Source organism: Rhincodon typus, chromosome 24, assembly GCF_021869965.1.
Source record: "Rhincodon typus isolate 14 chromosome 24, sRhiTyp1.1, whole genome shotgun sequence".
In the NCBI taxonomy this organism is placed as follows: domain Eukaryota; kingdom Metazoa; phylum Chordata; class Chondrichthyes; order Orectolobiformes; family Rhincodontidae; genus Rhincodon; species Rhincodon typus.
Window position 1 is genome coordinate 15,208,057 of NC_063355.1, and position 16,352 is coordinate 15,224,408.

Below are 16,352 nucleotides of genomic sequence, written 5' to 3' on the forward strand. Positions count from 1 at the left end.
TTTTCTTTCTGTTTGCTTAAACTGCCTCATGTAAAACACTGACAACTTGGGGAGACAACTCTATTTTCTATGCTGTAATAGGTTTTCTTCATAGTTCTTTAAATGTCTGCTCCATGCTCCTAATTTCAGTTACCAGCTACCGTTACAGTTTATTTACTGTACTCGGAGTCCACACCCAAGTTTAGCCAATCAAGCACACAGTACAGTAGTGGATAATAAATGGCACAGTAATGGATTGTAAACAGACTCTCAGAATCAAACACAAAACAATTGAACACTACATTCTTACACATTTGTCGGCCAGCTCGAGCAGTCCCTAATAACCCAGTCTCTTGGCCACATTAACAGCACTAACTATTTGAAGGGACTTTCTTATTATTTGAAGCAGTTTTAGTGTAGGATCAATATCATGAACAATCAGAAACAAAACTGCTGAAATGCTAAAAGCTGGCCAAAGCAAAAGTTTGTTTTGCAACACATAGTTTAGTTTACATTGTGGAAACTGTTTCGACATGCTTCCAACATTTGTTTTTTTACAAAAAATCAAGCATTTTTTTTTCTCCCAGATGCTTCTTTTAAACTATCAACAGGCTATTCAGAGTAAAACAAACAAGCAAAATGAGAACAATTTCCATTTTAAGGCAAGTTTAACCTATGTGCTTATTTCATCTCTATTCAGTTCTGTGGTCCTAGTGACATTTTTGCCTAAGAGTGAGCTCTTTCACCTTTTAAACACATTGCATTGCTTGGGAAAAGGTTTTCTCCGTGTCCTGTCAGTTGGACAATGGTGTATGACACTGAAGAAAGGCCTACAAAGGCTGAACAAAAATAGCTTACAAAATGGGGAAAGAGGCGAACAAGCTGAGACAAATAAAAGATAAAGCTGGCACTTTTTTTCTCAGCTTCAATGTACCCTAATGATCTAAAATGACCCTGCATCTTTTTGTCCTGTAGCGTACATATACCATTAATTGCCCACTAACAGCTACCAGTCATGTAACAAAAGCTTCAGAATGTGTTAATGGGCCATTCTTGCAGAGTGAGAGCAAACGGATGTGTCTGCTCTCTTACTCCGACGACTCAGGGAATTTCCCACTGAAGTATCTAACTATTAGGTGTCACGTAAAATTCGTCTTTGCCTTCTCTTTGAGATTCAATTTTTGACATTTTACAGTACACTCCAGTTAAAGGCAGTTGACATAACAGCAAAAATAAAAAGAACAAGAAACAGCAAAAGCTGAAAATCTGGTTTAACAGCAATTTGCCTGCATACCATGATCAAATCAATTATTAATGAGGGGACTACACGCTCCTGGTAAGAGTGATTTCAGTAACGGGTAATATTTTGTTGAAAAATTCTACTTGCTCTTGAAGGAATTTTTAAATATTAATCTAGTTTTATGCATGTGACTGAAAATATTTTTTTAATAACTCCCCACGCTGATAATTATATCTCCAAGGGTCAAATGCTGAAGCTACATTTAAATATAGTCGGTTAGATTCATGTGATGGGAGGCTAACTTCCTCAAAATAAATTGTTTCTTCATACAAGACTTGTTTGAAAGATTACACTCTGGAAAGCAAATAATATTTAAAGAAGACCAAATTAAAACAAGTCTTTCAAAATTCACTTATGCCTGAGATACTTTTTAAAAAATATATAATCATTTAGTTTAAGAAAACAAGAATACATGTATATAGTTTGAAATGACATCGACAGAGGTAGAACCTGTGTGAACCTGCTAGGAGCTGCAAATTATTAGGATAAAAGTGATAAATTCTTGGGGCGCGATCCTGCCAACCAACAGGATAAGGTCACTGGTCTTTGTGGGGTGGTTTGGGAAGGTTTATCAGTTTGTGCTCTGGATCTGACTCCGGCAGCTATTTCTATTGTTTACAATGGAGTGCTTCCATCATATGGGCTGACAGATTAGATTCCAAGATTCCTGATACCTTTTGGGTTCTGTACGTTAGTACTGAGAGAAAAATCTGAAACATATCATGAATTTTCATATCATCCTGCGTGCTAGCCTTCTCTGTATTGCTTCAAATTTAAGCATGTCTTCTGCTAAGAAGCCAAAAAAACGAATTTTGGAAACAAAAATGATGGATAGCAACTTTCATTGATACCTGGCAATATAATCAAGTGCGACCACCAAAATACAAATGAAAAGTCCAGGCAAAAACACCTTAATAAGAGAATTTTGACATTTTCTGCCACAGTCTCATCACAAACTACAAGAGGACTAACTTGCAGTTTAACAGTGCCATTAGTATTGGCAACTGTCCCATGGTACTTCACAGAAACCTAATCTGACAAAAATAGACACATGCAGATATAATCGCCGAATAGGATTCCAAAAATATCAGTGAAAATTCCAGAATTTTATGTAACCAAAAAGTAACTAGAAAATGAAGGATTTGGGATTGACATAGCTGCAATATAGACTTTTCATATCTACAGAAACATCTTACAGAATTTCACATAATACACCATTTTGAAGTGGTGTGAATTTTCCTATGTAGAGAAACACACCACAATTTTGTAAACAGTAAGATCACACAAAAGATAAAATGGTCAGTTCGTCTGAATTTGTTTTGGTCGTATTTGTTGAGGGAGAGGTGAGCTGAAACAAAGAGGGTTTCACTGCACTTCAAATGGTGCTTTGATATTGCCTACTTTTTGTTGTTCTTGCTCATAGACCTCAAACTTTACACACGGTTCACTCCTTTTCACTTTTGCAGTTATGCCAGTGATGACGATTTCTACTACTAATTGCAGGAATCAACTCTGTCAAATTCGTTACCATATTTCTTTTTTTCAACTAATTTTCTTAATCTGACAATATATCCATAGACCAGAAGCACATTTGTATGGAGTATAGCCAGTGGATGGAGATTTGAACATTCACCCTTTTTCAATGAAGGCATGAATGGATAATTTCTGCCAGCTGGCAAACATAGCTCCAATCCTCCATGACTAAACAGAGTTAGACTTCGTATTTGGAATGCAGCCATGAATATTTGGAGTCCTTTACTGCCAATGGTGAAACCATTCAATTTATAAAATGGGCGGCTTCCCAACTGAGGAAATCATTTTTGCTGCCACAGTGAGAAAACATGTCTGCCACCAACCAGGACTTTACACAGTTTAACTTGAAACTAACCTTCACATTCACATTGTCAAACAGGGTAAGATCTTAAGAGGAGGACAGAAAGTAAGCAACTTTTTCTAGGCAGCTTGATGCAATGTACGCTTTATCTCCTACACATTTGCGATTTGGTTGTTATACTCTCTTGAAATTTAGAATTAGTCCTTCAGAATAAAAGAAACACACTAAAATATGGCCTTTATTCCAAAACTGGTCAAATTTCACAACTCTATAGTCACACACTAAGGGGGGAATTTTTCCCCCCCTCAAGTTGGTGAGAAGGGGAACTAAGTGGGTAAGTTTGCCCTGGAGTAAAACTTAACACCTTCACCTCTGTTGGGTAAAAAGGTCTTGGGGCAACTTCCTCAACTCACCAGCAATTAAGGCACTTCAATTAATCTTCATTTAAGGGCCTCAACTCACCACCGTTCCAATCACCTGTCTCACTAGCTCAGGAGAAAGATGGCTCATTTCTCACCAGTGACTGATGTTTTCCTGTTCGGCCAAGTATGGGAATGAGCGTGTTAGGTGGTAACTAACACACCACCCCACCATCTAAATAACGCAGTCTGTCACCCACCTATCAGTACATTAGGAGCTGGTGGGCAGCACGATGGCAAGTTTCCCTCCCAATCAGATGTCTTGACACTTACATGCCAGATCATCAGAAGTTACTGGCCAATCAACAGTTGCAGCTTTGAGGTCTGGTCAAGGCTCCCTCTGGAGTTGGTCCAGTCATGAGAAGGTAAGTCATTTTGATCTTCTTATTGTGGGGAGACAATGAGATCAGGAGGGTTAAGATCAGGACAGGACTTTCAGAGGTCAGCCTCTCGCCCACCAAAATGCCCCCAGATTTGAACGATGTGAAGGAACACGTCACAAACTCAGCAGGCTGTTCATCCTGGTTCTCCAGTCAGGAAAGTACCAGCTTTCTCCCATGCCAGAGAAACCATGATCAGGGAGGTGGCAAGTTGAGGCCATCAGTTGATCACTTAAAACTATAAGGTATAGGAGCAGAAAAGACCATTCAGCTCATTTCATCTGCTCCATCAATCAATAAGATCATGGATAGTCTGATAATCCTCAATTCCATTTTCCTGCCCTTTGCCCATCACCCTTGATTCCCTTACTAATAAGTAATCTGTTTATTTTAGCCTTGAATATTCTTAACGGCTCTGTCTCGAACTCCTCCATAGTAAAGAAATCCACAGATTCACAACTGTCCGAAAGAAAAAATCCTCCGCACCTCTGTTTAATGAGTGATTCCTCACTGCAATCAACTTAGTGAACCTTCTCTGGATTGCCTCCACTGCCAGTATAATTTTGCTTATATAAGGGGACCAAACCTGTTCACAGTATCCTGAGTGTAATCTGACAGCATCAGCAAGTGTTTCCAATTTTTAGTACCAATCCCGATAAATTCCGGGCCAGCAGTCTATTTACTTTCTCTATTACCCATCGAACTTGAATGCTAACATTTTGTGATTCATTATTGAGAAATCCCAATCCCTCTGTGCTGCAGGTGTCTGTAATCTCTCTCCATTTAAATATTATTTATTTCCTCTATTCTTCCTGCCAAAGTGCAATACCTTATATTTTCCCACATTGTATTCCATCTGCCAAATTTTTGCCCATGCACTTTACTTTTCTATATTGCATTGTCAACTCTTTGTGACACACTCACCACTTGCCTTCTCACTTATTTTTATGTCATCCACAAACTCAGTATTCATTTCCACATCAGTCAAGAATATATAATTGTACTTAATTTCTGGCAAGTCAAGAAATTCACCCATGAACCTTCTTACCTAATATTTAATTTTAGAGATGGAGAGAAGGGGTGTGTTTTTCTCCAGGACAAACTCACCAAATTATTTCCTCTTCTTGCCACCTTTCCCATGATCTCCAGAGAGAGAAAAAGTCCATGCAGTGTTGAGACATCTGCTAGAGCAAGAAATTTACCAATCAGCTGTTTATCAGCTCTTAATAAACTGTCAGACGAGTGATAAACTGAGTTTTATTGGCGGTGGGGACAGAGTGTTAGTCAGCACTTAACACGTTCGCCTACGCATTTAGAAAAAAGGTTAAACCTCAGCTTTTAAGTTTCTTGTTGATTTTGATCTCTTCCATAACTTTCACATTTTAATTGAGAAGTCTCAGTGAAAACTCAGGTTCCCTAGCTCAGTACACCAATGAGATTGCAAGGCTCTTCCACATCTCCTGTCTGGAACTTACCCTAGCACTGAGAACTGTTCCTTTAACCTCTTGTTTTCCAGTATTGGAAACCTATCTGCTGTATGCCACTTGCCACTTTCTTCTGGGTGTCAATGGAAAACTAGCCATTGGCATGCAAATGAGGTGTAGGAATGGAAAAGAAATTGGAGTGATTTGTTGACTCCTCTGTTATTAACCTTCCTACTTCAAGTTCACATTTTGGATCATAGGAGATTTCATTGAGAACAAACTCAGTTTGAAGGTCTTGACTGAAAATTGTTGGTGAATCTTGGGGCAATTTGGGACTTGGGTTGGAGAGATCCACAAAGTTAGCAAAGTCAACTGGCATCATGACAAGCATACCTTGTACAGATTGCACAGAGTCATATCTTGTCCAGACAATCCCAGTTGTCAGACTGCAGAAGGATCAGTAACACCTCTTAGAACAATGCAAGGAAAAGACATGAATGATCATTCTAAATAATTAAGTCTATAATGTGTATCATAAAATCTTTCAGGACAGAGAAATGATTTACACAGCAGTGTAAATGTACAGCAATGTGATTTATATAACAAGCATAAAAGCTGGAACACAACTTCCTGTGTATTGTCAATATTTTATTGCACAGTAACTGCCTGATTGTCAAGACATAAGTGTAGTTTAATGACAAAAAAACTTAAGCTTGCATTTATATTTGAAATAACCTGAGTAGAGAATACTGAAGTTATATCTGCTCCTAAAATAACTGACAATAATATACTATCATCTTTAATGTACAGCATTCATTCACAGGATGTGCTGACTAGAACAGCATTTATTGTGATTCATGAATGAGATCCTTAATTGCCCTGGAGAAGATGGCGATGAGATGCCTTCTTAAACTGCTGCAGTCCGCAGGGTGACGGTAGACTAATGGTGCTGTTCCAAAGGCAGTTCTAAGATTTTGCCTCAGTGACGGTGAAGGAACATAGAAACCTACAAGTTAGGAACAGGAGTAGGCCAAATTGTTGTCAAGGCCCATTGCCTTTCCAATATCCAGTGCCTTCAGCCTTTTCTTGGAGTGATCATGTGGAGTGAACTAAATTCTGGCATCTGTGATTATTGGGACCTCAGGAGGAGGCCACAATAGATCATGTACTTGGCCCATCTCTCTGAGGATGGATGCAAATGCTTTAACCTTGTCTTTTGAACTAATGCTTTGGGCTCCTCCATCATACAGAAAGGGGATATTTGTGGAGTCTCCTCCTATTATATGTTTAATTATCCATTACCATTCAAGGTTTGATATGGTAAGACTTCAAAACGTAGATCTGTTCGGTTGATTATGAGATTACTTAGCCAAGTTTAATACATGTTGCTTTTTTTTGTTTAGCTTGTGAGAAGTCCCATGTTGTAGCTTCACAAAGTTGACACCTCATACGGAGGTATTGTTCTGGACATGCCCTCCTCCAAACATATACATACAAACAAGTAGTAGGGGTAGGCCATGCAGTCCCTCAGCCCCATCATTCAATAAGATCTTGGCTGAGATTGATGGTGATTCCTGCTTACCCAGGTAAGCTTGCACTCCCTTGCTTAACTAGAACCTATCTCCCCTTGTCTTACAAATATTCAAAGACACTAGTTCCACCACCTTTTCAGAAAGAGAGTCACCATCCTCTGAGAGACAATATTTCATAATCCCAGTTTTAAATAGGTGATCCATTACTCTCAAACAGTGAACTCATAGTCATAGATTGTCCCATAAGGGGAGATATCCTTTCTACGTCTACCCTGTAAAGCCCACTTAGGTTTTATATTTTTCATTCAATATACTTTTCTTTTCTCCAACAGGTACAAGCCCAATAGTTCTCATAAGATAACCATTCATTGCACTATTAGTCCAGTAAATTTCCTTTGAATTGTTTCCAATGCATTTACATTCTTCTGCAAGTAAGGTGACCAATATGTGTGCACCGCATGCTAGCTGTGATCTCATTACTGACCTGTATAACTGAGGCATAATATCCTTACCTTTGTATTCTGTTCCCCTCATGGTAAATGCTAACTTTCCATTTCCATTCCTAATTACTTGCTGTAACTGCATATTAACCTTTGCATTTCATACACAAGGACATCCAGATCACCCTGCATGTCAGAGACTCTGCAACCTTTCACCATTGCAATAAAATTTTCATTAGATTTTACTAAAATGGACAATTTCATATTTTCCCACATTATACTCCATTTGCCAGGTCTTTGCTCAATTACTGAACCTGTATATGCATTTTTGTAGCCTCCTGATGTCTTCTTCATAACTTGTTTTCCTACCTCTCATTGAGACTGGGTTCATCTTCCAGCTTGGTGAACAAACTGGGAGATGAACCCTGTTTCAGTGAGAGGTCAGGGATATGATGGGCCATTAGGTTAAAGTTTGTGGTTGAGTGCATTTCTGTTGCAGTTCATGTTTCACAGTGCCTCACAGATACCTAGTATTGAGTTACCAGACTTATCCCATTTTGCATAATGGTTATGCCACGCAATATAATGTAGTGTGTCCTCAACATGAAGCTAGGACTTTGTCTGCAATCCAATCCAAACTGTCAAGGACAGACTCATCTGTAACAAGTTGATTGAAACAAGCTATGTCTTTCAGGACTTGGCCAGCTTGGCCAGTAAAGGTGCAACCAAGCCAGTCTTGTAATGAATGTTGATGTGCCCCACCAAAGTAATTCTATGTCCTTGTTCCCCTCAGTGCTTCCTCCAACACGGAGAAATATTGACTCACCAGCTGAGGGGTGCAGTAGGTGGGTATCAGAAGGAGGCTTCCTTTCTCATGTTTAACATGCCATGAGACTTCATGGGATTTGGAGCCAATATTGTAGATTTCCAGGACAACTTCCTCCACCATGTGTTCTACTGTGCCACATCTCTGGTGTGCCTGGCCTGCCAGTGAAACAGGATATACCCAGGAATGCTGATGGTAGTGTTTGGGACGTTGTCTACAGGTGTGATTCCATGAGTATAAATATGTGATGCTGTTGCTTGATAGGTCTCCAGAACACTTTTTATCACAAATCCTACAATATATTGTTTATTTTCCTACAGCTTAATTTTTAAATTCCAGTTGCACTGAACAGCCTAAAATAAATGGAACAAAAACAGAAGTTGCTGGCAAAGCTCAGCAGGTCTGGCTGCATCTGTGAAGAAAAAAGTCAGAGTTAACGATTCGGGTCCTCTCTGAGGAAGGGTTACCGGACCCGAAACGTTAACTCTGATTTTTAATTCACAGATGCTGCCAGACCTGCTGAGCTTTACCAGCAACTTCTGTTTTTGTTCCTGATTTACAGCATCCACAGTTCCTTCAGCTTTTTTCCCCTAAAATAAATGGTTGACTATCCAAACCCAAACAGGTTGGCATGAATTTTGCAGTCAATGCCAAAAGAAGACTGCTTGCCATTGACTCTGAAGAAAACTTCCCACAATAGGTCTTGAAACCGATATCTATTTCAAGCCCACCGACTTCCACAGCTACCAAGACTACACCTCCTCTCATCCGCCTTCCTGCAAGAATGTGATCCCCTATTCCCGATTCCTCTGCCTCTGCCGCATCTGCTCCCAAGATGGGGCGTTCCACTCCTGAGCATCCCAGATGTCCCCTTATTTCCAGGACTGCAACATGCCCCCTTCAGTGGTCAAAAATGCTCTAAACCGAATCACTTGCGTTTCCTGCACCTCTGCCCTCACATCCCCTCCCCACAACAAAAACAAAGACAGAATCCCCCTTGTCCTCATGTATCACCCCACTAACCTCTGTATCCAATGTATCATTCTCCGCCACTTTTGCCACCTACAATCTAACCCCACAACCAAGGATATATTTCCCTCCTCACCCTATCTGCTTTCCGTAGGGACCGCTCTCTCCGTGACTCCCTCGTCCGCTCCACACTCCCCACTAGCCCCACTACTCCCAGCACCTTTCCCTGCAACTGCAGGAAGTGCTACACCTGCCCCTACACCTCCCCCCTCACCTCCATCCAAGGAACCAAAAAAACCTTCCACATCATACAGATGTTCACCTGCACATCTGCTAATGTGGTCGACTGTATCCGCTGTTCCCGATGTGGCCTCCTCTACATCGGTGAGACCAAGCGGAGACTCGGAGACCGCTTTGTAGAGCACCTGCACTCTGTTCATGACAAATGACAACACTTTCCAGTCACTAGCCACTTCAACTCCCTCTCCAACTCCCTGGGCGACATGTCCATCCCGGGCCTCCTCCAGAGTCACAACGATGCCACTTGGAAACTGGAGGAGCAGCACTTTATATTCCGCCTTGGGATCCGACAGCCCAATGGTCTCAATGTGGACTTTACCAGTTTCAAAATCTCCCTACCCCCGGCCTCATCCCATGTCCAGCACCCCCCCTCTCATTCCCACCTCCTTGACCCGACACAACGTGTCCATCTTCTCACCCACCGATCCGCTCCTCCCACCTCACTGACCAATCCCCACCACTGCCTACCTGCACTCACCTATCATCATCTCACCTACACTACCCAGCCTCATCTCTCCTCTCTCTATTTATTTCAGAGCTCCCTTTCCCCTCCCCCATTTCTGAAGAAGGGTTCCGACCTGAAACATCGACTTTCCTGCTCCTCTGATGCTGCCTGGCCTGCTGTGTTCCTCCAGCTGCACACTATGTTATTTCCCATAATGTTTATCGCTTTATGGAGCCCTATTTTCTACAATCAGATTGAATTTGGTGCCATTGACAGGCAATCATTCAGAAGCAGACAAACAGCAGAGAATTTGATCAGTTCAATCAGATTATCCAATTTTCATAGATGACCAAACAGGAAGTAAAAAGCACCTGAATATAAATTCCATTTAAATAATTGCGCAGAAAACTGAACAAAGATTGGACAAGCCAATGGGTTTAAGGGAGACATATAATTTGCGAAGTGGAAAATATATTTTTCTTTTGAGGGAATAAGGCTTCATATCTGGGAAATTATACTTTCAGAATGAGGGAGATGTCATTAGTATCTTTGACTTACTAAACTGTCATGAATTTCTTATTAATAAGGCTTACATTTTTCATCAGTTTGCACAGCAAAATTGTTAGTAATTAATTTAAGTTCATGTTGATTACATTGGTGTGGATTACAACAGAACAGACTAGGTAAGGGTATAACTGACAGCAACTTGTAAATTTTTGCATTTGTCTGCAAGTGTGTGAACACCAGAAGTTGCTATTAGATTTACACAATAATGATGGCGAGCATTGACGGCATTGACACAAATACCAGGCGATTATTAAAAGTTTTATGCAAACAGTATTACTTACACTTTGTTATTGACATTCTCAGCCTCATAATCTCCTCTGATCTCAAGTGAAACATCTCTGCAATTCCTATTGCTGCCTCTAGCCAGTTTGGTTTACTCTTTCATACCAAAGTAGTTATTCTGTAGCTTGTTCATTCTCTATATAAACCCTTATTCTGTCCAAAACTTGAATACTCCAGTTACATATGGGAAAGGTCATTCAGAAGTTCATGTTGGGATAGAATACAAGAACAGCAAGTTGTCTTATAGACATTTCACATTGCTTAAGGCAAGTGTATAAATGCAAATCATTATTGGTGTACATAAATCCACCCCAGCTCAACTCTAGACTCCAATTACTCTCTCACATAATCTTCTTCGATTTTGTTGGTACTGGTTCAGAATTCATCTAACCATGCCTCTTTTATTGCTTCTGACCTTCCCAACACACTGCAATATATTCTGTTATTCCACCTTGCCTTAAAATTATGCCGACATATGCACAGGCTGCTAAATTATTATTCCTCAGGATCTCAAAACCTACTTTCCCCAGTCATCTGAATTTTAGAAACAATGTGACATTAGCTGGCTATTTTTTTCAACTGCATCTTTTTTTTAAACCCTTTTAAAGTTTGATGTTACCCTGGAGTTGGAGTCTTCATTTTGGTTTTTCACTTAAAGAAGTACAATTCTCCCTTAGCTCGCAAAATACAACTGAGAATTTTAGATAGGAACTATTCTTGAGATCAAGTATCAAATAATCCTAACAATTGAGAATGATCATCCCACAAAACGTCTTCTGATTTACTCACTGCACTTGTTTCATTCTTGGAAATGATTTTCATTCAGAGAGGAAGAAAGTTAGTTAGCCACAGTTTTGTCTGTATAATGGCCAGAGTATTTCACGTCAAACTTGCCTTTCTCATCACAGTTAAGGGCTACATACAATGCACTAAAGGTACCCTCATGTAGCCACACTGGCTCCAAGTGCCAGTCACCTTCTGCCATTGTCCTTGAAGACCTCCAATAACTCCTAAACCCCAATTTATTTCAAAATCCTCAATTGTAACTCTCTACATGGCGTAAGTGTACCCAAACTCCTCCAGTCCAAAATCACAGAATGAGTCATCCATTCTCCTTGTTCTAGCAACTTTATTCTCTGCATTCCTTCCACTCTACCACTTATCACAGAGCTTTTAACTCTGGCATCATCATGCTCTGTAGAGTTGTCTTCCAAAACCCATTGTATCTTTTCATCTGACCTCATCTTGCTACCCCTACCTTGTTACCTCACCCTCAGTCTGTTTCCTTCCATATGGTGTTTCTCTTATTCAACCCTTCCTTCCTGAGACCCACGAAAATATCTTGGGCGAATACAGAAATTGCTGGCGAAATTCAACTCGTCTGGCAGCATCTGTGGGGAAAAAGTAGAGTTAATGTTTCGAGTTTGGTGACTCTTCATCAGAACTGATATCAGCTGGGACAATGTGGTATTTATATTGAAGATGAGGTTGGGGATGCGAGGGGAGAGGTAAATAGATGGGTGGTGACGGATCACAGAGGAAAGAGAGAGATATGAAACGGGTAAGCAGACCCGACGATTATTGTTAGTAGGCCAGGGCAGAAGAGAAGCTAAATAAGTGATAATGAGAGATGAGGGTAGGACAGAATGGGCAGGCTGTACAACCCATGTCATGGGATAGTAGGACTAGGAATGGGTGAGAATAGGTTTGGTGTGCCGAAAGCTAACCATGTCATGGCAGGACCAGGGTTGGAGTTGTGTAAAAAACCTGGAAGTACAGAATCGGGCTTAAGAGTTATTGGACTCGATGTTGAATCCGAGTGGTCAGAAATCACACGACACCAGGTTATAGTCCAAACGGTTTATTTGAAAACGCAAGCTTTCAGACCTCAGCCCCTTCCTCAGACATTGCGTGAGAGAGGTATAAGACCCTATACCCTCTCTCACACTTTGCCTGAGCAAGGGGCTGAGCTCCAAAAGCTTGTGTATTCAAATAAACCTGTTGGACTATAACCTGGTGTCGTGTGATTTTTGACCTTGTCCACCCCAGTTCAACACTGGCACCTCCACAGCATGGAATCCTAGAGGCGGCAGGGTCCCCAGGTGGATTTTTTTTCTTTTATATATAGAATCCCACAGCGTGGAAACAGGCCATTCAACCCATTCGGTCCACATCAACCCTCCAACAGCACCCCACCCAGACACATCCCCTACGCTATCTCTGTATTTCCCATCACTAGCGCATCTAACCTACACATCCCTGAACACTGTGGGGTAATTTAGCATGGCCAATCTGACCAACATGCACATCTTTGGACTGTGGGAGGAAACCAGAGCACCCAGTGGAAAACCATGCAGACATGGGGGGAATATGCAAACTCCATACAGGCAGACACCCGAGGCTGGGATCGAAACCTGGTCCCTGGTGCTGTGAGCCACTGTGCCCGCCTTTGTTTCAGATCTTCAGCACCTGCAGCCCCTTGTTTTATTGAAGCATCTTTGTGGGATGGTTAACTATTGCAATAATCAAAGTCATGTTGTTGTAGCCGTCATAACTTAAGTAAAATGTTGATCAGTTTTTCAAATCTAACACAAGAGCAGCAGACAAACAAAACTAAGTGATAGTAAGTCCACATTGTGCAACATGTCAATGATGTATTTTCTTATAAAATGCAGAAACCAAGTTAAATTCTGACTTAATGGACAAATAGATCTCCATACTGTTGCCTGATGGTTAATGTAATTGAAAGTCAACATAACAAAAATCAATTCAGCCACTTTCAGTGACATCATTGTGTTTGTTCTTTCATGTTTTTGTTTGTCCTGTCCTTTCCATTAACTCAATAATTTATTTCTCTTTTGAAGGGGTAGACTCCTTGATGGAGTTTAATTCAACAGTCACTTTGTGCTGTCCAGCATCTTGCTGAAATAACAGTTCCTTTTTGTCCATCTGCTCATTATTAATGTGTGAGACTTGATAATGCAAAATAACAAGGTGAAATCTGTTGTTTGCAAACCGTTAGTTGCATTGACTGCAGTTTGAAGGCTTGTGTTTCTTTTTGAGACAGTTCTTAACTGAAACAGAAATTAAGTTGGTTTCTGAGAGTAATTTGTAAATTGGATTTCCTGGTTGTGCAAGTGGAGTTCTGAGAAATTAGCTCTTGGTTGATTGCTCGGGAGAGAGTTAAAGTGAGAAGAACAAACAAGGTAGTGAAATCAGATTTTAGCCAATGGTTAGAACAGGACAGAGGCTCTGAAACATTGTGTGAAAATGACCTGAAAAGACTGTAACCATGCTGAGTCACTGGATGGTTATTAGCAAAGCCAGGTAACATGTATCAGGGAGTTATTTAATTGCTGGTGAAGGTAACTCTGAGCAAGCTTTGAAAACAGGATTGTCTTGAACAGAGTGAATGAGTATTTTTGGTAATAATCTAATCCTTGAAACTTGCATGGAATAAAGTGGTAGTTGGAGACTACTTGATGATCAAATCCTTCATGCGGAGAAAGAAGTGAATTCTACTTGAGGAAACTAGAGTTGTGAAAAGCTTTACAACCATCATGGGATGGAGGCTGGGGTCTTCAAGGAGATTCAAGGTTGAGGTAGACAGATTTTTATCTGTCAGGGAATCAAGGACTGTGGGCAAAAGACAAAGAAGTGGAATTGAGGTTGTTGAGAATTACCAGGTCAGCCATGATCTCATTGAATTACTGGAGCAGACTCAATGGGCTGAATAGCTTACTTCTGCTCCTACGTCTTATGGTCTTAAAGGATGTCTAATATACTTGTGGAAATGGCCAGTAAATCTGTAAGACTTCTTTATGTTGTACTTGCTACTTGAAGTGTAATGTATCCTTTCAACTGAATACAATTTACCTGTTAGTCCGTGTTATGTCTTTTTTTAAAATTTTGGGTTGATTGTCACAGCGAATGTTTTAAAAATGGGAAAAAAATGATTTCTTCCATTGGGTTTGTTTGGGGAGTTTTTCTTTAATTCATTAGTCTCTGTAGGGATTTTGATAATAAAAAGAAAGTAAAACCTGCATTTGCATAGTAGTTTGAATAATCTCACGACATCTCAAAGCACTGAAGTAATAAAGCACCTTTGAAGTGTCACTGTTGGCTATGCCTAAATTTGAGGATGATGGTCTACTCAGGTTGTAGGTTTCTCGAAACATAGACCAGTGGGTCCCTTGAGTCTGCTCTGCCAATCAATGTGATCATGGCTGATCATCCAACTGTTCCAGTTTTCTCCCCAGACACTTTGATCCCTTTAGTTCTAAGAACTATACCGAACTTGTCTTGAAAACATTCAATGTTTTGGCCTCAACCACTTCCTTTGGCAAAGAATTCCACAGGCTCATTATTCCCTTCTGCTGTGGGTCTTTGTGCAACCAAACAGCTGGAATATTGAACCACAGATCATTGCTGGTATGGAGCAGGATGTTCCACAAGGTAGTAAAGAATATTTTCTTTCCCTTCCCTTCTCTTTTTCCTTGCTGCTTCATCATTAAGGCATTTGGACTCAAAGCATGATGCACTTTGATGGATGTGTTTTCACCTTTTTGAGCAATTTGAAAGAAACATCTTCCATTCATTAATGTCAATGCTACTCCACTTCAACGAGAGCTTTAAAGTGTCTTTGTAGTATGTTCTTGGTCCTTCACATGGATATTGGTCATTTGAAAGTGAGGAAACAGAACTGGCAGAGCAGACACTTTTCAGCCATATGTGTGTGGTGTCCTATCTATCATAGTTCATCTTGTAGATAGAGCTGGCTTCAAGAAGGATACTAGCAAAGTTCAAATATACAGAGATGGCTGGAGTATTTGACTCAAAATCCCCAAGTCACTGGGGAAAAAAATCACTTACCAGCGTGAATAATCAGAGACAAGTTGCCTAGAAAATGAAATGGAAGGAAATGGCAAAGAACTACTCTTAAAATCACAGGCTGGATCTCTCTTATGCTTGCAGTTGGGGAAGTAAGTCAGAAAGTGGGGTGAGGGGTGTCGCAAATTGTGGAAAGGGTCTATTGTAATATAGGATATTTCTTTAATGTAGGAAATCATCCTAAGGCATTACACAGGAGCATAATCAGCATACATTGAAATTGAACAACATCCTGCACTTACCCAATATCTATATATCTTCACTATTAACTAGTTATCTATGTTTACATTCCCAAAGCCAAAAGCTGTGCTTTTTTTAAAAATTAGATTTTTGCCTATTCCTAGTTGCACTTGAGAAAGTGGTGGTGACCTACCTTCTTGACCCATTGCAATACATGGAGTGTGCCACACCTATAGGGCTGTAATAGTGGGAGTTCCAGAATTTTGTTGCACCAACAGTGAAGAATTGGTGATAGAATTCTTAAGTCCAGATAGTTTGTGACTTGAAGAAGGGGAACTTCCAGGTGGTGCTATTCCTATATGTCTGCTGCCTTTGTCTTTTTAGATGGTCAACGTTTGGAAGATGTTGTTGAAGGAACTTTGGTGAATTCTTGCAGTGTATTTTGTAAATAGTAGACAGTGCTGCCACTATGCATCAGTGGCCAAAACAACTATAATGCTAAAGGAAGTGGTCAGGCTGTCAATCAAGTGGGTTGCTTTGTCCTGAATGGTGTCAAGATTCTTGAATGTTGTTGGAGCTGCACCC

The 16,352-nt window shown here is 40.4% G+C and overlaps 1 pseudogene; it reads right to left on the reverse strand.

Moving 5' to 3' along the window:
• Positions 1-1,983: 1,983 nt before the first annotated feature.
• Positions 1,984-2,076, reverse strand: LOC125486028 (annotated as a pseudogene).
• Between the last annotated feature and the right edge of the window lie 14,276 nt (positions 2,077-16,352).